Source organism: Marmota monax, unplaced genomic scaffold (assembly GCF_021218885.2).
Source record: "Marmota monax isolate L192 unplaced genomic scaffold, Marmota_monax_Labrador192_F-V1.1 WCK01_AAM20220418_F8-fsc00057, whole genome shotgun sequence".
In the NCBI taxonomy this organism is placed as follows: domain Eukaryota; kingdom Metazoa; phylum Chordata; class Mammalia; order Rodentia; family Sciuridae; genus Marmota; species Marmota monax.
In genome coordinates this window covers 11,899,022-11,922,828 of record NW_026693933.1, presented here as the reverse complement: position 1 = coordinate 11,922,828, position 23,807 = coordinate 11,899,022, and positions in this window count along the sequence as shown.

Here is a 23,807-nt window from a genome sequence, read left to right as displayed (position 1 = left end):
TTTTTATTTTTAACTCAGGGAGAAAATGCCACTGCTAATTAAGCCTGAGACAATAATTAATACCTGTCACGGGCGAGGCTCCTGCTCCTGATGGAGGCACACTGGCCCGTGTAGACCCCAGTACGAGTGGTCATACCTGTTTATGTATGACTTGTCCTTCTCCATATTTCACAGATGATAGGATACGGCTCTGCATCTCTTCATGTTAATTCTATTTGAAATACTCCCCACCAACATCTTAGGCCTCTGCCATCTAATAAGTGCAGCCAATTTATTGATAGTAAATCTAGGACAAGACAGACTCACGTTGATGTGGGCCACAGGGCATTTAAATTAAACAGGAACTCTCCAGCCATCTGTGTTTTAACTTTTTTATGCCTTGATAATAAGCCCTGTTTAGAATAATTTGCTGTGGAAACTGGGACTTTGTGACTGACAGAGAAAGGCCGGGTATAAACAACCCAAGCAGGCCCCTGAATTTGCGAGAATGTCAGGCGAATTTAGACTCATCATAAAAGAATTCTCAGTGACTGTATTTCAATATGACACTTTTATGGTTTTTTATTTTCTAGCCCATTGCAGCCCCAGAGCCCTGGCATGATTTATATAGCCTGGCAGTGCATAATCTTTTGTATAAGATATACAGGCCTCCAGAGGTTTAATTTCTTTCCTCACCGCCACTGACAGCATTTGTGCTTCCCTTCTCTTCTATTTTCATTTCTAATGAGATATTGGACTTTGCTCAGTGAGAGGTGATATTTCCACATTTGCAGGCTGACAGGCTAAATCACCAGATCTCAGTGGTGAGGATACAAACCCATTTAAACTGTGTCAAAATATTCATGGAGCCCCATTGATTTGGGCAACGGTTATTAGGAAGCTATTTGGAAAGTTCAGGTTTAATTTTTGGAGCTTTCTGCTGCAAAATCACTCAGTTACATCACAGAGAAAATGGTATCAGAAGAATAGAGAAGAGTGAAAGGTGTGGGGTGTTGCCTTTCTTTGGTGGGGATTATTTTTAGTACAGAGATGACCTTTGTTTCAAAAATAAATAAATAAATAAAGCCCAGAAGATGTGTTGGTAAGTATATGGCAAGAAGTAAAGTAAATTCTTCCCATTGCATATAAATGAATAATATGTCAAGCCACTGAATGTTTTTTTTTTAAAAAAAGCAACAGTGAACGCAACTGACATAGGAGATTAATGCTTTGCATTGCTACACTGACTTTTACCTCTGCCTTTGATCTTAAATCTAGCTGAAACTATTGCGACAGGAGTTTAGTGTCTAAGTGGGATGGGTTCAAATAGCCCTGGTTCTCTTAGCATTCAGGAGTGTCACAGAGGAAAATTCCCATGAATGGGGGAGGCGAATGTGGCTGTCCCTGTGGCTGTCAGGATGGAAATGCAACAAATGGCCATCTGAAGGAATTTGGGAGCTCCCAGCAGACCTCAGGAAGTGCACATGGCTGAAGAGACCCTTGATGCAAGCCCAATGGAACAAAGTACTGAGATGTCCTTGGACACAGCAAAAGATCAAAGTCCTTTGATGGGACCAAGAACAGTTGACCTTTCAATGGTAAGGTCACTTGCAATAGTTGCCTGATTTACAACCTGGGACTTTATAGGAAGTTTATATTTACTAGGGTTCCAGAGTTCACAAGGACCTCATTAAAAATGGCACACACAACATACATACACACACAGGGGGAAATCGCTTGGGCAATTTGCGGGCGATAAAGTGTTTTCTGTACCACTTTACAATAAGTGGACATTAATGATTGCTAAATTACAGTGGAATTCCTATGGAACGGCATATTACATTCACATTAATACCAAATGAGTTCATTGTGAGACACGTTATTATAGCAAATATCACAAGAATTAGTGAGGAATTAGGAAATGCCAGGGCAATTAGACCCATGTGGGGAGAAGTGGCCACCCATTCCGATGTTGGGCCACTCTAAGGTCAACACCTTCTGGCCCAGCTTGAGTGAAAACATTGGCACAGAGAGGTTTGCAGAGCCCTTTCTGCACTAACACACTTGGGAGCTTCTCGTAACTCAAGATCCAAAGTCCCCAAGGGTAACTGCCATGTGAGTTCTCTGAAAACCGCATCTCCCAGATCTGGGAAATGTACGCAAATAGGGTGAGAAAGTCAGAGTAAATGTAAATTAGAAATCCTTGCAAGTCAAATTTGTTAAAACAGTGGAACAAGCCACTTGAGAAGTGTTCCAGAGGCTCCCTCTCCTGGGTGCTTTCAGGGCAAGCTTGGCATGGAACAAGCCTCCTGATGATCCCCGTCCTCCAAAGCCTGAGGACTTGACCTCTTTGAAAGAAGCCAAGAAAATTCCCAGCACAGGAGCCATTAAGCCATTTCTAAAGCAGCAGAGCCCTGCGGCAACCCCCAAGTCCCCGATGTTCTGCTAACTCACACAGCTTCCCCCTACCCCCCTAAAAACAGACACCCAGATATCCTCTTAGAGCAGGCTCACAGGCTCATATGTACCAAAATATGATCCAAAACTTATGCATCTCCATAATGCTATGGGCCATGAGAAAAGAAAGCCCTGTCTCCTTGCTAAAAGTCATTCAGTCAAGATGTCCATAGGAAGAGCCCGAGTGGGCATCACTGGCAGGGGCAACCCAGGTCTGCGACAGGCTTGTCTGGTTGTGGATCCTCTCTCAGTTTCCATTTCCTGAAGTACAAAATGAGGTTGATAGAGTAGCTTTGCAAAGCTGGTGGTGAAGTTCAAAGAAAATATTGTTGATGTGATATGCAGCACGGTTGCTTGTAACTAGTGAGAATATAAACTAGACCTTTAATGAGTGTGACCTTCCCTTCTCCTGCTCATCCTTTCTCCTCCTCATCTCAGCTGCAGTCTTCACCAGGCCCAATTCGCTGGTCTTGCATATCAAACACAGGCTGGCTTCCGAAGACTATGCCATAAACAGAAAAGATGGCCAAGGGACAGAGAGACAAGTTTTGCCACCTTCCTAAATGTAAACTGTCAAAGAGTGTTTTGTGCAAATAAAAAAGAAATTCCATCCTAATTTCTAATCCCAAAGTATAAGGGACCATGGAGTCTTTTTTTTTCCTCTCTCTCTATTTTCTGATCTTTCTGTGTTTTACTCTTACCATGAGTATTTTATGTAACAATTAGTTGACTTGCTCATATTGAGATAGGCTATTTGTTCAGCCTCTTTGAGCACTTTCTGAATATAGGCTCTGTGCTAGGCAAGATAGCACGTCAGGGGTATTCAAGAGGACTGTAATCCAGCCAGAAAGATAAGCCCTGAGGAAGTTTGCTTCCCACTTGGGGTTCCCATGGAAAAGTTCCCTGTTTATATTTGTCAGTGTCATTAGGGCAGTGAATGAAGGTTTCACAATCTGCTGAGAAGGGAGGGGCAGGGAAAAACTGTCTCTCTGGATAAACTGTAAGCTTACTGCACATATATTTGTAAATTTTTACTGATTTGGAAGATATATAGCACATCATTTACAAACAAAAATAAAATTAGGGCTAGGGATGTGGCTCAGTGGTACAGTGTTTGCCTAGCATGCACAAGGCCCTGGGGTCAATCCCTAGCACACAAAAATAAATAATCAATTAATTAGATTAGCATGACTCTTTATTATAATTCCTAATAGTCAGTGGATTCTCTCACGAACAGATTTGCCAATTTTGGACAAACTTTTCTAGCCCTTCCTATTGTAGGTTGCAAGTGAGGAATAAGAATCTGTTGTGACACAAATAGCACTGCCATTGTCATTTACAGTAATGAGTAGAACAAACGTGAAAAAGATGAGGACATCTGTCAAAACTACATATGTTCCTCAATGACAGGAGTGACTTCTTTGCTGAATCAGATAAAGTTTTCAAACACTAGAAGAATATTTCCTCAGATTTTTGTGCTATTCACCATGTAATAACTCTAGACATGACACCCTTTAATTTCAATCTGCATTAGTAACATTGTCTCCATTGCTTTCTTAACTCTACCTACTACAAAAACAATAAATGGAGGACTGGTTTACATCATTTCCTCATTTCTGTGATGTAAACACTCCAGCCATGGTCAACTTGAAGTAGCCAAGGCAATGTCACAATTAGGATAAGACACATAGTATCCATACTCACCATTGTATAATATTTCTACTACATAAATACAATAAATAAATTCTAGACACAAATAATAAAAAACAGAAATTAATGTTTTAAGTATTTATTATCTTTCTTCCTTATTTATTTATTTATTTATTTATTTATTGCCAGGGATTGATCCCAGAGTCATTTAACCACGGAGCCACATCTCCATCCCTTTTTCATATTTTATTAGAGTCAGGGTCTCACTGAGTTACTTAGGGCCCCTCTAAGTTGCTGAGACTGGCTTTGAACTCGCAATCCTCCTGCCTCAGTCTCCTGAGTCACTGGGTATTATCTTTCTTTATAATAAATAGACTTTATTTAATTGAGAGTGTGTCATGAGCTTTCTTCCTAACTCCCATTGGGTCCTCGTGTCTCTGCCCCTCGCCTTCAGGAGCTGCCTTCCAGTGGGTGTTTTCCAAGAGGAAAGGTGGATACAGGTTGTATAGCCTAGGATGCTCCCTCCCATGGCAGCATCTTATCAAATCTGACCTTCCTGGAAGCCCAGATGTTTTCTCCAGTGACCCAACCTCCTGGAGGTGGCTCTGCAGCTTCCTCAAAGGCACCATCTTTCTCAGGCCCCTGGAAAACTTTGTTATTGAGCATTCATTTGCATAATTTTTATTCGAGAATATTTTTCTTCTTCCTCCCCTCTCCCTCTTGTCTCTTTACCACAAAATAGTATTATGCAGCTAATTCTTTTGGAGAGCAGAATGCAATGTTAATATTTCTGGTTTGAGCCTTTCTGTAAATTACTACTGAGTAAATTATTACTCTGAAACACTTCTTTATAGTAGAGCCAGAAGGGGAGGAAGAGGGATGGAGAGAGAAGATAGAACAAGGAAGGAGAACAGAGGAGAACTGTAGGGAAGAGGGTGGGGTCTGGGTAAAGAGGCAGCCTGTGATCCCCTGCCAGCTCCCTGCCATCCCCTCATTACCAATCACTTGAGTCCACTCCCAGCCCCAAGCCTTCTCCTGAGCATCGCCTGAGTAAATTACTTAAAATTCAGAGCTCTGGGCCCCTCCCCTACACCTGCCACAGTTTGGGGGGTAGGGGCTCAGGAGCTTGCTTTTCAACAAGTTCCCACAAATAATTCCCATATACCCTCAAATTAGAGCCACTAGGTTAGATCCTATGCTGGAGAGAATCTGACTTCTGGTGATTTTGTAATTTGAGAGTTTTCACATGGCAAGTGAAGATGGCCTTGATTGGTTGGTTCGCAGGAATTAGGCCCCTTCAAGAGTAGAGAGAAATTAATAGTACAGAATGGTGTAGCAATTCTATTTGTAAGCCAAAATAGCAGATAAAAGTAGGGAAACCTGGCCTAAACGACAGGAGAAGGCAATAATCAATATACTAACATAAAACAATAATGCAGCTGGTACAGTAAAGCCATCCCACAGGGAGCCATCGAAAGCATCATTAGTGTCCCGCTATAATGAAGCCCACAGAATGCAGCTCGCATTAGCCAGGGCAAAGCCTCTTCAACGCTGAATATTCTGCCACGTTGCAGGCACATTTATTTTATTTGAAAGAAGAATGGTCCTGTTGCCAAGCCATCAGATGGTAAAAAGAGATATATTTGATGGATAATAAAAAAGGGTCTGCCATAGCCTCACAGAATACGTTTCTAATGAAAATGCTTCTAGCACATGGAATTCGTCGCCTGATGTGTGGATACCTGCAGACAAGGCGAGGAGGGACTTGGAAAAGTGACTTAGGGTGAGTCAGGAGTATGGCTGGAGAAGGGGAGACCATTATTTTTAACAATAACAAACAACAACAAAAAAAAGCCACTCGACAAACATCACTCACTCTTTCTCAACCTGTTCTTGTGATACAGACTGACAGCCCTTTTAATACGAAATAAATCAGGCAGGAGAAGAAGTGTCTGGAAGAACATACAGATTGAGGGCTGACTGACAGAACGCCCCAAAACGCGCTCTGTTTGCATTTGCCTTTGTAGCAGCTAACTTGAAAGGATGTCAGGTGCTTTGAAAGGCTTCCAGGATGCGCTTTGAACTTGGAGAATGCAAATGCAATGTGCTTATTTGAGGATCCTCTTCACACTGGAGCCCTGCTGTGTGTGTGCCACCAAGAAACTGGAGCAAACGACCCTGCAAATAAATTCAAGAGGCCGTTCCAGTCTCCCTCCTGACCTTGGGGTACAAAGGTATTTCATTAAATATCTGGTTTCATACTTAGTTAGGACCAGCTCATCCTCCCAAGCCAGGGCACTCACACCAGAGCATTAGGTCGAGTCACTTCTCACCAAGAAAACAGGCTGGTAACGAGCTGTGACACCTTTCAAGGAGGCGTGTGGTCAGCAGGCATCCCTGTCAAGCACTCCCTCACCTCCATCTGACCTGTGAGATGCTGAAGTCCCTTTGGTTAGCTGTCTTCTTGGATTTCCGGGACTGTCTGGAGTCCACAGTGATTCTACAAAGCAAATGCCAGTCCCCATCAGTCATGAGACAACCAAAGTCCGTTTCAACATCTCCCACCACACAGGGGAAGTTAAGTATTTCTGCTGGGAGACAAAAAGATGCTTGAAAGGCAGGGGTGAGTTCGGAGTGGGCCTGATGGAGGATGGGAGCACAAGGCTAGCAGTGTGCTTTGCTGGAAGGGTGTCCTTATTCCTAAGCCCCACACCTGTCCTTTTCAGCACCTTTTCTCCCTTCCTCCTTGAGAGCCCACCCAGTCTGCACACCTGCCAGGCATCCAACCTGCAGTCCGCTCCTGGTACCCTGCTCCTTGTCATTCAGCAGCAGTGGCTGAGCATCTATGAAGTCCTGGTCAACACCCTAGATGCTAGAGCTAGAATGACACATAAATCAGACAGGGCTGCTGTCTTCATGGAATTTACATTCCAGTGGTAGACAATAAAGAAACAAAATGCTATTGCCAACAAGATAAGTATAGATTGTGGTAAATACTACAAGGGAAAGAGAGTCAATCTAGTAAGTGGAGTTTCTCCCACCCACCCCTGCTAGCCAGGAGGCCTATTTCTGTGATGTGAACAGATACAGTCTGCCAAAGGAGGTGACACTCATAATGTGAAAAGAACCCAGCTACATAACCATGAGCAGGAGAACAGACCAGCCCAGCTAACTTAAAGTGCAAGGGAACTGAGCTAGGGAAACTTTTGAAAGGGCTGAGAATCAACAAGAGGTTTGCGTGGCTAGGATGGAAGAGAGGGGGAGAAGGTAGGGGAAGGCCAGTTTGGAAAGGAGTGGGACAGCTATTGCAGGGCCTCTACTGGGCTTTGGAGCCAGAACCTGTGTCTGCCTCCCAGTGCCTGTGTGACTTTGGACAAAGAAACTGACCTCCCCAGTGGTCTCCAACTGGGCCAGTAAACCTGCTTCATAGCGCTTACCTCATGGGGCTTTGGGTGAAGATTACAAGAGCTGAGGTTATGTGTGCAAACTTATTTTACACCCTGCTTGGCACGGAGTCAGCATTTAAGAAATGTTAACTGCTGCTATAATTTTCAAAGACTTGGGTTCATTTTGGGGTGCGATGAGAGTATTCAGTCAGCTTCCTGGGGCCACTCGAAGCCAGCGTACCTGAGTTCCCTATGATGTCAGGCCACCAAAAGCATTTGAGTGCAATTATAAAGAAATTACTTTCCCAGCAATTAATCACCAGTATAAGATTGCCAATACACATCATCGCGGCATTATGACACATGGCATCACACGAGCAGAATACAGAGTAGAAAGGAGGCCATTTGTAGCTGACCTTATTCAAGTCGAATCAGCTCAATCAATTGAAAATCAGTGGGAGTTTTGCCTGAATAAGGGTCAAGACCAGTTATTGGAAGGCATAATAAAACAAGGGGATGTTTTTAAAGATATTAGATCTTGTAGTAATTTTTCACAGATACGTTGAGGTAGTGCCTCCATAATTCAGGAAACACATTGTTCATAAAGGTTTTCTAGCTAGTCCATAAAGTCTATCTGCAATTTCTTATAGATTCAAGAACAGGGTAAAAGGTAAAAATAGCCAAGGTATGTACCTAAAACTGAAGACTTTTCACCAACTAACTACCAGTTGTGTGCTAAATTGGATCATTGGGGCCTTTAGGGTAGCAAGATGGCAGGAAATACCGGAAAGTTCTGCAGCCTCGTGTTGGCCATCAGATTTGCCCTCCATCTTGAAGTCCACCTGTGCTTGAGAGAACGCAATTAATTCAAAACATGGGCTTAAACTAGTTTTAGTCAGAATTATAAAACTAAAAAACTAGCTGTTTTGCATATTTCAGAGCCAACGCTATCTGTGGGTTATTTGCTCATTTAATATTATCTGTGAATTCTTTTCCCTCAACTCTCTGAAAACATCAGCAAGCAACTAGGAGAAAAGGCAGCTTGAGCCTGCTATGATCTTGTAGTGGCTCCAGCTACAGAATTTTCTCCTCCCCCATCTTCTGGGTTGGTTGGCATCTGCAGACTCCTTCCCATCGAGGTTTTTAATGGCTCCAACAACATCATTTGGATTTTGGAACATGTTGATCAGAAGACTTTTATAAAACATTTTATTTGTCTAATTTGGCAAGTGTGCTTCATTCTGAGTAGGGGACAGAAAGTAAAATACACGGTAGACGATAAAACAATTTGAGAACAGAATCAAATCTTGTGTTCTTTGTATCTTTCATCATATCCTGCATTTTCTCCAATAAATGAGCACTATGTAATTGGTAAGTTACAAAGGAGTTAAATTGCTTTGTCTAGACAGAGAGGATTGATTTGGAGTGTGTGAGTCAAACTGATGAACCTGAAGTTCAGAGTCTATGCATGAACGGTGAGAGTGATCTTCGACATGAAAGCTTGCTACATAATCTACAATAGATGTTACACAGTTCAGAGGGAAATCAGCTGAAACTTTGCAGTAAAAAGGGTCCTGAAATCCTACAAGAATGCAAAAGTTGGGAAATGTATTTTGTACAATGAGCTTGTGGCGTTATTCAGGTTTGAGAAGAGGTCAGCTAATGGATAAGATATAGTTGCCCAGTTTTCTAGAAAAGTGGAGTTTGAGTAAAAAGCTTATGTGCTAAAAGTGTGTCTGGGGTACAATCCCAGAGAAGCTGAAGTGAGGGAAAGGAATGAGTCAGGGGAAGTAGGAGGATGAGGAGGTAAGGTATTAAATGGGGTTCCACTCAGGCACAAACATCCCAGTTGTGCAGGATGGTCTTCAGAGAGGTCGTCTGAGTTACTGTGTTTCAGGCCATCTGTTAGAGGAGGGGCAGTTGGGGGCAGGGGGCAGGAAAGGATAAGGAGAATATTTATTCACCAATTCCCATACCTCAGCAGTCAAAAGTTTCATCTCACAGGGTATTAGCCCCTTGTCATGGTTAATTTTATGTGTCAAGTTAGAGGATATTTTTGAATGAGATTAACATTCAAACCAGCGACAGCCTGCCATCCTCCAGGTGGAATGCTCCATTGGCTTTCCTGAATCTCAGGGTAGATTCAAGGGGGCCCACCCCAGAATTTGGACTTGCCATCTTCCACAATCACACAGGCCAATTCCTTTAAATAAACCACTTAAGACATATAGTTTTAGTCCATTTATACTGCTGTAACAGAATACCTGAGATTAGATAATTTATAAAGAATAGAAATTGATTTGGCTCATGGTTCTGGAGGCTGGGAAGCCCAACAGCCTGGTGCTGGCAATCGGGAAGGACTTCATGCTGCACAACCCCAGGGTAGAAAGCAACAGAGAGGTAGAACAAGAGAGTCAGGGCCAACAAATTCACTACCACATTAACTAACCTGCTCCCATAAGGATGACATTGGTCCATTCATGATGGTCTATTATGGGTCCACACTGTTACATTGGGCATTGAGCTTCCAATGCCTGAACTTGGGGGGACATAGTCAGACCAAAGTATACATCTATACATCCTGTTGGTTCTGATTACCTGTGGAACCTTGACTAACACAGCCCTGTATTTCCAAGCTGCTCATGCAGAGGTGCAGAGCAGGATTCCCCATAATCTTATGAGTCAGTGCCAAGAGGGAGACCCATGGACAGCCATGAGAAAGGCACTTCCAGGTTGTACCCATAAAAAGCAACCATCATGGAAGCTGAATGAAGCAAGTAACCAGTGGTGCAGGCAAGGGGATATGAGGTGAAGCCTAAGGAGCAGGTAATGTGGAGAGAGATGCCAGGACAGGTTCTGACTCTAGGATAAAGTCTCTAATAACAGTCTTATGGATAAAATGAATAAATGTGTGCCCATTTTCTTTTCTTTTATTTTTTGGTACCAGGAATTGAACTCAGGGGCACTGAGCCACATCCCCAGCCCTATTCTGTATTTTATTTAGAGACAGGGTCTCACTGAGTTGCTAATCACCTCACCATTGCTGAGGTTGGCTTTGAACTCGTGACCCTCCTGTCTCACCCTCCTGAGCGGCTGGGATCACAGGAGTGCACCACCGAGCCCAGCTACATGTGCCTATTTTCAAATAGTAAGACAACTTATATTCAAAGACTATGCCTGGTTTAATTTCATTATCTAGACTTCAGGAAAGCAAGGTGGCCCATCTAGCTTTTAGTGCAACAACTTTTAAAATGAGAGCATTGGATTGATGATGAGCAAGTTTCCTCCCAGCTCTGAAATTTCTATTTTTCTCTATCATTTGGACAAAGATAAAGGAATTTGAGAAAGATACAAATAAGGCACATTAAACACCAAATTCAGAATTTTCAAATATTTCATTGATAGAACTAACAGGCCAAAATCAATATGATGAAATTTAGCAAAACTGAATGACAACTAATTAGAACAAAACAAATTTAAATTAAAAAAAACCAACTAAATGACAAGTATTACAATCAATTCTGCAAGGACAGAATAGGAGAAATTTGGCTTGAAAGTTATCTGTTTTTAACAACCACCACCAACCTCGGAACTGTTAATGATCTCAAAGTCAACAAATGATTCAGTTGATGAATAAGCATGTCCTTATTGGAGTTTCTTCACTTCAAGAAAAGATAGAGACGCTGGATCACATGCCCTCTGACGAGCCACCTGAAGATTCTAAGGTTCATTGGTACCGATCTCCTCCCTCAGCCTTTGCCCCAGAACAGTCAGGACGGTTACATTATGGAGCAGGCACAATCACTGCAATGTCAAGTGCTCCTATATGATCTTGATGGGGTCACTAAATGGAAAAAGGTCACTCTGAGGGCCTTTGGTTTTTCCTTCCCCTCATCCCCAAGGGGTAATTGCTCTGGATTGTGGCTCCCCTGCCTGGTGTATAAAGTCACCTAAACACAAAGCTCACAGCCAGAAGGCAGTTTTGGGAACCCTCGCTCAGCTTTTTAAGAGTTACAGGCATTAAAAGGTAGTCCCCTGGAGTGTGCGGCCACTCTGCTGACTGGAACCGAATCCATCTTAAAGTTGGAAATATGACCCAGTGGGGGACAGACTGTGATTTAATGCCACTCAAGTACTACAGGGCACACTTCTTAAAGAAACCATTGTAAATTATTTGTGGCTAATTCTGCTGGTGAATGGAGGGCATGGTATATTCTCAAGTACAAGAGCCCAGCTTGTATCTAATAATTGTTATATCTTCTCTGAAATTTACTGCCGATGTCTCAATTTTAACAATTTAAATAACAAGCTTAACCAAGTGGAACGAGGCTCAGGCAGGCTGGCGCTCTGGATGAAAGAAAGCAGGACAACTCTTATGTCTGAGAGCATTTTTACTTTGACATGAGCAGTGACACACAGAGATGAAATCTGGTTAAAGCGGCAGCCTTCTCAGCCCCATGACAGCTTCTTAGGCTAAGCAAAACAATTTCAAGAGAGTGCACACATATACTTGTTAACTTTACTTAAGAAGACTGATTAGAGACAATGCTTATGAATATGATAATAAGAGGTGGGAACCGGAAAGGTAAGCCATGGAGCTGGGTAATTGGCACTGCTGTTTTCTTCATTACTAATGGATTGCTCAGGGGTCTTAATCTGTGGGTGCACCAGTTTGTTTAGGAGCTAGATGGATCTCCTCCACGCTCCAAGGATTAATGGTGAGAGCACATTTCCATTTTACCTGCTGTTGAGTGATGTTGGAACTATGAGTAGTCCGGTAGATTATATTCTCATTCCCCTCTTGAGACTATTTACTCCATATCCTGGGAAATTCTCCCAATTTCAAAAGATGTTTCATGCCTGAAGTTATCTAACACATGCAAAAAAAAAAAAAAAAGACCTATTTTGAAGGGGTATCTGTGCCCGTGGAGGCCATAACCGTAACTTGCAACTTATAGACTTGCAATTAGCAGAATTTCTCCCAAATTGTAGGACCTTATAGAAGAGTGAAGGGACAGGTCTGAGAGCTGAAAGACTTTGAAAAGACCACTTCACCTTTGTGGACCACTGCTTCCTCTTCAGCAAGTAAGGAACTGGATTCTGATCTCAAGTGCATTCTAGCTCCACTGTTTCTGATCTTACGTGCGTAATCTAAGGGCACTTTGAACTACTTCAGGTTCATTATTTAAATTAAATATCAAAAGTTTTAAGGTAGCCCAACCACTTAACCAGTTTAACAGTTTCTTAAAATGTTAAACATACATATACTAGATGAGCCAGCCATTGCACTCACAAGAATCTACCCAAGAGAAATGAAAGCCGAAGTCTATGCAAAGTCATGGACACAATATTCACAGCAGCCTTATTTCTAGCAATCCCAATCTGGAAACAACCCAAATAATCATCAGCAGGTAAGTGAATAAATTATGCTCTATGCATGTGCTGGCACGCTCAACAACACAGGCAAGTCTCACAATAAGTATGCTGAATGAAAGAAGCCAGACCAGAGGACATACTGTATAACTCCAGAAAATGGAAATTAATCTATAATAACAGAAATGAAGATCAGTTGTGGAGCTGGGGTTGTGACTCAGTGGTAGCATGCTTGCCTAGCATGCATGAGGTACTGGGTTCAATTCTCAGAACCTCATACAAATAAATAAAATAAAGAATCATCAACAACTAAAAAATATTAAAAAAAAAAAAAAGATCAGTTGTTGCTTGGGTAGGGAGGGCCACCTGGAGGGAGGGGTTTCAAAGGAACACAAGGTGATAGATATGTTCACTATCTTGATAGTGATGGTTCCATGGATACACATGTATTCAAGACTTATCAAAATATACACTTTAAATATGCACAGTCTATTGTATACCAATTATACTTCAAGAAAACAGTTTTTAAAATCTAAATATTATGCAGACACCTTAATTTCAGCTCTAAGTATGTATCACAAAAATGGTGGTAAGGTATAGCATAAAAGGCATTCATTGCAAATCTATTTATAAATACACAAATAACTGGAAACAACTTAAATGTCTAAGAGAATTCATTAAGTAAGAGTGGCATATCCATATATTAAGTTAAGATGTAGCCATTAAAAGTTATTCTGCAGACAAAATATTCTTGTCATGAAAAATGTAATTTACTTTTAAGTTAAAAAGAAAGGTGCTTTTTCATATGTATATGCCAATACTTGTGCAATACTTGTTAAAACCTCCTATGTTGGGGGTTGTTAATTAATCACACTTCTCTCTTCATCTCAGAGTTAGAAACCAATTGAGATACACTAAAAAGAAAAATGTAAACTGGTAGAAAAGAATTCTTGAGCTTCCCAGAGCTGTGATGTTGGGCAGTATTTGGGCCTGAGATGACTCTGCCATACTTGATATTTCAGGATCTGTGTCACATACCTCGTGAAGTGGCCATTTGGGGACATTACCCATCTTTTATAACAGTGCTACCCTGTTCCAAAGTGCTCAGTAAACAAGCACTTTTATTTTTTCTTAGCTGATTAAAAGAGTGGCATGAAATGATTTTTCTAAAATACCCTCAACTTAGCATCCTCATGAACTTGACACTCAGGCATGCCCCAGATCAATCTTTTCAAATTGATCAAACCAAAGCTTCAGTCTATTACAAAACTGAAGTTACCAAAATGATAGGCACTTGACTATCTAAAGCACTTTTTAAAATGTTTTTTTAGTTATCAATGGACCTTCATTTTATTTGTTTGTTTGTTTATATTTGGTGCTGAGAATCGAACCCAGTGTCTCACACATGCTAGGCAAGTGCGCTACCACTGAGCTACAACACCAGCCCTATCTAAAGCATTTAACAACAAAAAAGCACATTCAATTTAATAGTACTATTCATAATATAATTACATTTGTTTTATGTATTAATTTATAAAGCTTTTCCTTTCCTTTCTAGAAAACAAAGTTGTGTGTAAGCCATCTTTAGTAGTATCCTATTATCAACAACTATCTATCCTATTATTCAATAACTATTTGTTGAATCAAAAACAAGACCTTAATGAAACATTCTTACCCTCTGGAGGTGCAATGCACTCTGATGTTTTCTATTCCACCAAATTCTTTTTCATTTATGTAAAAAAAAAAAAAAGTAACAAATAGCAACCCACTAATGTGACATAGCCACCACTAACAAGTAGCAAGCTTCAGCTTGAAAAGCCCTGGAACCAGGAGCCCTGAAACATGTTCTGAAAGGAATGTTAAGTCTGTCCCTCACTGAAAATTATAAAAACTTTGTCAAGGTGAAGCAGGGGCTTGGGGATGTTGAGGGAAAACAGGTGAGCACTGGGCAGCAACTAGGTCAGGCAGAGGAGGGCCACTGGGTGGAACGATGCCAACACAGAGCAGCAGGGCACTGTTGGCCTAGGGCAAGGGCACTGCTTTCTGGGAGCACAGCTATGCTCTGTGTCTTGGCTCCACAAGTGCACACGCTGCCCCCAATGTCCTCACACAGGAAACCATTCTTCAAATCCCCAAAATTTTTGCAATCAAAAGTCAGTGGGCACTTTGCTCCATTGTAAGTCAAAGGGTCAGGAAGAAGGGAAGACAAGGGCTATTTAGCAGCTGTGAAAATCATGGAGTAACTTGGTAAAGGAAAAATCCACTCAGATCCACAAGGAGCACAAAAGTGAGGAATTAAACAACTTTGTAAATAAAGGGATCATTACTCTCGATGCATTAATACACACTTAAGACCTATTGAAAACTTCCCATTTCAAGATAAATGAAGAGCATTAGCAGCTCATTTCCCAAGCTGAATGGGCTGTTTTTGCAGCCTAGTGCTGGAAGCCAGAGGCCTGGGTCAGCTGGGGCTGGCTCAGGTGGTGGGGGGCTCCATGTTGGGGATGCAGAGGGAGAAATCCCTGCATTTCTGCTACTGTGAAGGTTGCAAACAAAGCCCTGTTTTTCACTAAAGGAGGTGCTCAGGGCACCCTGATGAAGTTGGGAGGAAAGTACTACGCCAATGCATTTGCCTCCTCCATGTTCCTTCATCATTCACCAAATAAGTATACTTGCTCCATGTTTAAGAGGTGCTGGGAGCAGAGGCGCTGCTGTAATTGCCTAATGGGCTGGCAAAATGAGGTGTGAGGCACATCGGTGTGAATAAAGCGATAGCCACAAGTTTATTAACATTGAAAATTAAAATAAGCTGGGCCTAGCTAGGCAGCTTTTGCTGAAATGAATCCCATTATCCCTCTAATAACTGTGCGGGGCTCCATTTGATGCCACCCAGGGGGTAGAGAGGCCTCAATACAGGTCACCTCTCTGCCAGCTTCAGGGAGCTGAAATTCTCTGGTTCGCTAGTAACAATCCCGGAGGAAATACAAACATCCAGCCTCCCTTGCAGCTTCTTTCCGCTTAAATCCCTCCAGCATTTGAAGAGCTGTGAAAGGGGAAGACTAAAGTGAGTTAATGTCTTTCTAACCTGGGTGCCTTTTTAAAATAGTTGCTGAATGGAATTCACAAAGGTGTGCGGTAGAATTTTGAATTGAACATTGCCAGGGCTGGGGAAGGAAATTGGGCTCCTACCTATGGCCGAGCAACCATAGGTTGTTTTGCATTTTGACCCAATCATCAAATATTTCTAAATGTCTCTTGCTAGAAGTAGAACTGTCCTTGACCTCAAAATCATTCCCTCTATGTAAGAAACCAGGGTGTCCCAGTAAAGTAATCAGAAAACAGTTCAGTGTATGCTCCATATACTATCTGCAGCAATTTCTCTCATCTTAAAAAAAAAAAAAAAAAGTCCTCTCTGAACCTCCAGTTTCAGCTCCTGACCCACTTAATTGCTCCAATTTGCAGAACCATTCTTCAAAAGACCTGTCTACACTGGCAGGCTCCATATCCTCCCTCTATTTTTTTTTTTTTGTACCAGGGATTAAACCCAGGGACACCTAACTGAGCCATATCCCCAACATTTTGTTTTCATTTTGCTAAGTTGCTTAGGTCCGCACTAAGTTGCTGAGGCTGGCTTTGAACTTTCGATCCTCCTGCCTCAGCCTCCAGAGCTGCTGGGATTATAGGTGTGCACCACCACGCCTGGCTTCTCATTCACTCTTGAACTCACTCCAGTCAGCTTCCCACTCCAACCCCAACAAAACCTTCACCAAGGACAACAGCACTGTTAAATGTGATGCTGGAGCCTCCATTCCCATTTGGTTTGGACTCTTGGCAGCTTCTTTTAATTTGGCTCTCAGAACTGCTCCTTCTTCATCTCCACCTGTTTTCTTATTTTTTTTTTCAACCTCTAAATCTGAGAGCATCCCAGCAGTGAGTCCTTGAACCTCTTCCTTCTCTAAACCGTATCCCTAGTTGATCTCATACAGCCTAATGGCTATAAACACCATCTATTTGCTAATAAGCTCCCAATTTATTTCTCCACCCTGGACCACTACCAGAGTCCAGAGAGATCTCTGCATGAACGTCAAGGCATCTTGAACTTAATAGTACCAAGATGAACTTCTGTTCCTGCCCCACCTTCCAACCCCCACCACACACATATCCAACCTGCTTCTCCAGCTGTTTTGTCAACTAACGTCACCCTCTTCCCATCCTTTACAGAGGACCATGACCTTATTCATCCTTGACCTTTTCACATCCTCACCCTCCAATCCATCAGAAAATCCAATTGACTCAATTTCCAAATTGTATCCTGACTCTGAGCCCTTGTTACCGCCTCTATTGACCTCTCCCTGCTCCAGACCACTGTCCTGCCCCAGGATGGCTGCAACGGTCTCCTAACCGGTCTCCCTGCCTCCACTCTTGCCCCAGTATGGGCTATTCTCAGCATATAGCTGGAGCCATCCTTTAAAAATAAAAGCCAGGTTATGTCACCTCACTAATGACTTCCATCTAATGACTTCCCAGATCCTTCAGAATAAAACCAGCCATTTTACAATGGCCTAAAAAGTCCTATGTTCTCTGGCTCCATCTGCCTCTCTGATGCACCAAGTATTGTCCTCTCCCCTTTCACGCTGCTAAGCCACCCTGGCCCTTTGCTCCACCTCAACACACCATGCACATCCTGCCCTTTGCACTCACTGTTCCCTGGGCAGATATGCAGTTCCTCACTGAGATAAGTTCCTCCTGACCTTCCTCTTGTTACCTAATTACCAGAACCTTCCTTAACCACCCTGTATGAAACACACACACACACACACACACACACACACACCTTTTTTTCCATTCAATTTTGTGTTAAACCAAATTGTACTTGTTTATGTTCTCACTACTCCACATACTTGTCTTCGTCCCCACCAAAGTACAAGCCCATTTGAGGCAGGGACTTTCTTACTTTGTTTTGCTCACTCCTGTGTCCATTCCTGATATGTAGTAGAAGCTCGATAAATATTTGCTGAATGAATGTTATTTGTCAATCTACTCTTTTCTTTCTTCTCTCTCTCTCTCTTTTTTTTTTTTTTTTTTTGCAGTACTGGGAATTAAACCCCAAGGGTGCTCTACCACTGAGCCAAATCCCCAGTCCTTTTTCTTTTTTTTTTTTTTTTGGAGACAGGGTTGAGACAGTTGATAAGGGTCTTGCTCAGTTGCCCAGGCTGGTCTTGAACTGGTGAGATTTCTGCCTCAGCCTCCCACATAGCTGGGATTATAGGTGTATACCATCATGTCCTGTACAATCTGCTTTTTTAGGTATCTGCCATCTACAAGGAAAACACAAAACCTACCTTTGCTCCAGATGTGCACTGCGAGGTGACTCAGCATGGAAGGTCGCAATAATTCCTACGGATGCTGCAACAACTACACTGAAGACATTGTTGCTGGCATCTGCCTTTCCTCCATCCCCACGCCCTTCAGGGTTACAGAAGTGTGTTTATTTCTGCCCTCTTTATCTCCTTGCCTAAAATGCCAGCTGCTACCTTGTTGTCTCCCTCCAAACCAAAAGTAACTGACCATAACCCACAGTCCCTGCCCATCAAAATGAGGGGGCAGTGGCTTGGACATCGAATCTCATCAACAAATATCATAACAGATATCCATTTACTTACTGTATGATCTTAACCAAGTTTTTGAAATCTTCTGAATCTAAGTTTTCTTAAAAATAGAATGGGAAAAGCAAAGCTAGTTTGGAGAGTTATTATGAGGATTAAAAGAAATAAAGAACAAACAATGCTTGGCACATAATACTTGCTCAACAAATGTTGGTTTCCTTTTATTCCACTAGAAGGTAACCCTAGAATTATTTTGGAAATCATCCTTTTAACCTGATCCTTTGACCTTGATAACCCAGAGACAATGCCAGGCCAGGGTTCAGCAGAGATGGAAACCAGCTTGTAGCTGCTCCTGTTTAGGCCATTCCCTCCCCCAACCACTCTTCCTCCTTCACACAAGCCCACAGAGGGACAGGCTGCCCTTGGCACCCTCTTGCATTTATGGCAGTCTTTCTCCGTCCTGCAAGGGTGGTGAACTGAATTCAAGAAAATGACAGGTCATTACAAATATATTTCCTGTTGTAAAATAAAAGGATGTCCTTGTTGAAAAGCCAAGTGACTTAGTTCAGGAGGAACTGCAAATGATAGGCACAAGATATCACAAATGCAGAATGCACCTGTTACACTTTGATATAATATTTTAAATATACACATGGCATTCTAATATTGATAGATGGGGATGTCGGCATGCATCCTTTAACGGGAATGCTCTCTGACAGTAAATCTCCATTACTCAGTGCTCTATTGATTTGGGTTCATCTCTAAAAGTTCAGACTTGGAGAATACTCAGGCCAGGTCTCCACCGAGAACAGCAGCATGGAGAGTTGATAATTATCCAATGAGTTCCAGTAATTATGCAATGAATTACAAATTGTCTACACCAATGTTTCCTGGAAGGTTTAATCCAGCAACACACTTGGACTTTCTAGGGACACATTTAGGGTGGGAGACTGGAGAAAGGAAAGGTCCAAAGCAGGTCCCTGTCCAGTGATCATTGCCCTTACATTTATCCATCTACCCCTCCTCAGTCCAACACACTCTTGGGAACACACACAAATTTGCACAGCTGTCAGTCAGTTCTGTCATCATTCCTTTTTTCCTCTAAGGTAAAAACTACTACTAAAAGAAAAAGAAGAAAACCCTAACTGGCTGCATTCCTTTGGGTAAATCACTAGCTGCACCAGACAGCTCAGCTCATGTTCTTTGATGACTGTTCTCAAACCATGACATCCACACAGGTCATGGACTTCTTCATGAAGCCACAAAATAACAGGCTCCATCCCTGAAGCTCACCTCGGTCTAAGTGCAGATCTCTGCTTCTCAAGCCATGTTCTTACAAAGATAAGAACAACACGTTGCTCATCAAATTTTCTCTAAGGCATATTTATTGTGGTTGTGCCCAGGCTCCTGCAAACCCACCGTTGCTGCTCATGATTTAACAGAGTGGAGCCACCATGAGTTACGCACCCTTCGTTGGAGAAATCATTTTCCTTAAGTTCAGTTACAGGGGAAAAAAAAAACAACTTATCAAAATGAGTGACTTCCAGAAGTTGTGCCATTCTGATGATGAGTCTGAAAATGACAGAGAATCTTCCAGATACTTCAGAAGACAAAGCATCTTCCGCACTTCCAGTGGTACTTCCCTTTGACTCTGTCATAACAGATATCCATTGTTTTTTTCTTTTGTATCAGATTAGGACAGCACTAATTAAACTCCTGAGATTTCCTTTTCCTTTCTGGGCCATGATTCATTTCTAGCTAGACAACCAAACTAGGATGAACTTGAGGTTTGCTCTGGAGTAACTACAGGGCGAGAGACAAGCTTGTCAAGCACTTATTCCTTAGTGAATTTGTGTCTCCTTCTGGGAACACACACAAATTTGCACAACTGTCAGTCAGTTCTGTCATCATTCCTTTTTTCCTCTAAGGTAAAAACTACTACTAAAAAAAAAAAAGAAAAAGAAAAAGAAGAAAACCTTAACTGGCTGCATTCCTTTGGGTAAATCACTAGCTGCACCAGATAGCTCAGATCTGGAGCATTTCTTACCTCCTCATGATCACAAATGCACTTGCCACAAAATCGGGGAGTGTGGAACCCACTGGAGTCGAGGAAGTGGGTAAACTCCTCCACTCTGCTCCAGTGGGTCTCCATCAGTCAATCATGAAGCTAATTGGTCTCCCCGAGAAGCTTTACAGGGCTCTTTAAGACCTTCTCAGATCCTCAACCATATTAACACATGCGTTCCATGCAGCACCCTTGCTGGGACACAGAGAATGGGAGTCTCTCACCAAATGTTTATTGAGCAGCTGTCATGGACCAGCCCTGCACTAGGGCCTGGCGCACAGCAGTTAGGAGGGTAGTTGCTGCTCTGTGGAGCAGAGAGCCCTAGGCTTGTGGTTAGAAGCTCAGCATTTGAAATTAGGTTCCCTTGCTTTATGACTTTGAGCCCAATTTAATTTAAAAAAAAAATGGAAGTGATACCTCTTCCTACCTATTTACTTCATACAGGCAGATAAACTTGTTGACGTGATTTTTAAACTGACTGTGGGAATTTAAAATGCTTTCCTTCATATTCAAAAGAATTGAAAGCAGAGACTTGAACAGATACTTACCCACTCGAGTTCATAGCAGCATAATTCACAAGAGCCAAGTGGTGGGAACAACCTAAATGTCCATCCACAGAGGGATAAACAAAATAAAGCATATACATACCATGGCATACTAGTCAGCCTTAAAAAGGAGTGGAATTCAGACACATGCTGCAACCCAGATGAACCTTGGAAACATTAGGCTAAGTGAAATATATCACATTCAAAAGGACACATGTGATTTCACTTAAACACAGCATCCAGACTAGTCAAATTCATAGAGACAGAAGGTGGTTACCTGGAGCTACAGGGAGAGGTCAGAGGTGTTATTGTTTAATGACTATGGTTTCAGTTTAGAAGAAGTCCTGGACATGGATGGTGATGATGGTTACACAACAATGCCAATGTACCTAATGCCACTAAACTAGGCACTTAAAATAGTACAGCTGTGTCAAAACAGGTGCCAAGGGAAAGCGGTAGCAACTCCTCTTGGAAGAGCCCCTGCCCCTTATCACCCCATCAGTTTTGTGCATTCCACTGTCCAGGGTGGTCCTCGGCTCCTGGTCAAAGGCTCAGCACACTGAGAATGGCCCAGCACTTCGTGGGCCAGTCAGGAGCACGGCATGCAGTGAGAAGTCACTCTCGGGAATATTCGAAGTCAGCACCATCTGCCTGACTGTTTTCTGTTGGAAAACGTTGTCAGGGAGCAGCTCAGCAACTGAAGGCTACTGATCAGCCCTGAACAAAGACAGGGAAAGCTGTTTAAGTGGCACCAGGATAAGCTGGAATTCTCCCCGAGAGACCTGGATCCTTGATATCTGTCAATCACAGAGGTGTAATGTCTATGACTTCCATCACCATGTGAGGATGTACCTTTCAAGAGACCCATAATTTCCTAATTCAGCTTTCTCTCCTTTGAACAAAATTTGGGTGGATCCCATAGCATTTGCCTCTGAGATCCTCCTTCTGTCTTCCTTCCATGGCTGAATGGCCTCCTCCTTTTTTGATCAAAACATTCTTGCTTTTGACTTGCTGATAATGTTCAAGTTAGTTGCATTGAGTGTGTGGCCACGGAGCTCTTTCAGCTCTTTTGGATGCCTCTAGTACCTCATCTCTGATCCATTTTGTGTTGAAGGTTTGAAACTCAGAGAAGAATGACAGCCCCTCTTTATAGAGTTCTTGGGGACATCTCCTAAAATCTTCCAACAACTAATATTACCCATCATTTCCAGTTTTCTCAGTACTTACAACAACTATTATTACTTACAACAACTACTATAACCCATCTTTTCCAGTTTTCTCAGCCTATGGGTAACTAGGGAGAAGCTAAAAGATCTCTTTGCTGTGCATTTGGGCTGGGAAGGCAAAGCAGAGACGTCTCTAACAGTGACTGATGCAGAGATGATGATCTTGCTGGAGAGGCAGAGCCTCCCCTCTCACATTCCTCCCTCAGCTTGGTGTGCCAGCAATTACCCAACGTCCGTGACAAATCACAGGTAAATCCCAGGCTGAGAGCTCAAAATGGACTTTGGATATTTCTCTTTCTGGCAGGCTCTTGTGGAACAAGGTGAAGGATTGCCAGCAGTGAGGATGTCTTCATGTAAATCCACCTGGTGGAGGTCAGAGATGAGGGCCCAGGGTGAATTTTACCTTAAGCAGACCAGATCTTCAGATAAACAAAGGGAAGCATGGTTTCAAACCTGGTCAGCTTCTTAATCCTCTGTAAACACACACATCACTCACTGCAAATTCTTGTCCCAAACTGGAATTCTCCACAAGAAATCAATTTATGAAGGCAGCTGTTTCTTTTCTCACGTGTCTTCTGTTAAGCAAACCACACAGCACAACTGGCAAGATTGATGTTAATATTGTAAAGTCTGTAATAATCCAAATTAATTCCATTGAGACTTGGAAAGGTGAGATGGAGAGAAGGTTATGCTAAAGGCATGATTGTCAGGAGACAGTCTTAATATTGCATTCTATGATACCTTTAGCATAAGAACATGGACTTGGGAGTCAGTCTGAACTATGGCCAAACCTCAGCCCTTCTATCATGTCACTCTGGGACAGGTTAAGCCATTTCTTAATCATAAAATGGGATTATAGGATTTGATTAGAGAATTAAATTAGAGAGCATGTATCAAGAGCCTGGCAGAGCACTTGGCACACAGTGGGCCCTTAACCCCATGTCCTTAGATGACTCTGTGAATCCATATCTTTGATAAATACTTTACAGTGCTCTTGTGCTAGGTCTCCTAAAGTCACGTGGATAAGCAAGCATCTAGGAAACCTGAAGGAAGCAATCTCCCACCTCCATGACCCCAGAGCATAGCACAATGTTAAGACTGATTTGATAAGAAATCCCCTGTCCAGTTGCCACTGGGAGCAAAGCCCAAGAAGTTGTCATACAGGGAAGATGGGCGTGTCATAAGTGACCAGGGGTCGGGGAGGTAGCAAGAAGGAGAGACGAGAGGCAAGCTTGTCCTTGATCTCTGGCTACATCCCATGACTCTTTAGGATGCCTCAACCCCTCTTCACACCAGAGAATGAGGCTTTGGAGATACAGGTGATACCCAGCAGGGCAGGCTGGAGAGACAGCTGACCGAGAGAGATGGAGGTGGAAAGAGACCCTGGGTCCCTTTGCTTCTCCTGTCTTTCCTCAACAGCCCCAATAAGATTGTGGACACGCCCCCCCCAAACTAAATTGTTTCCTTTTTAAGCTGCCCTCACATTTGGAACTCCCATAAAGACAGCAATAAAACAAGAG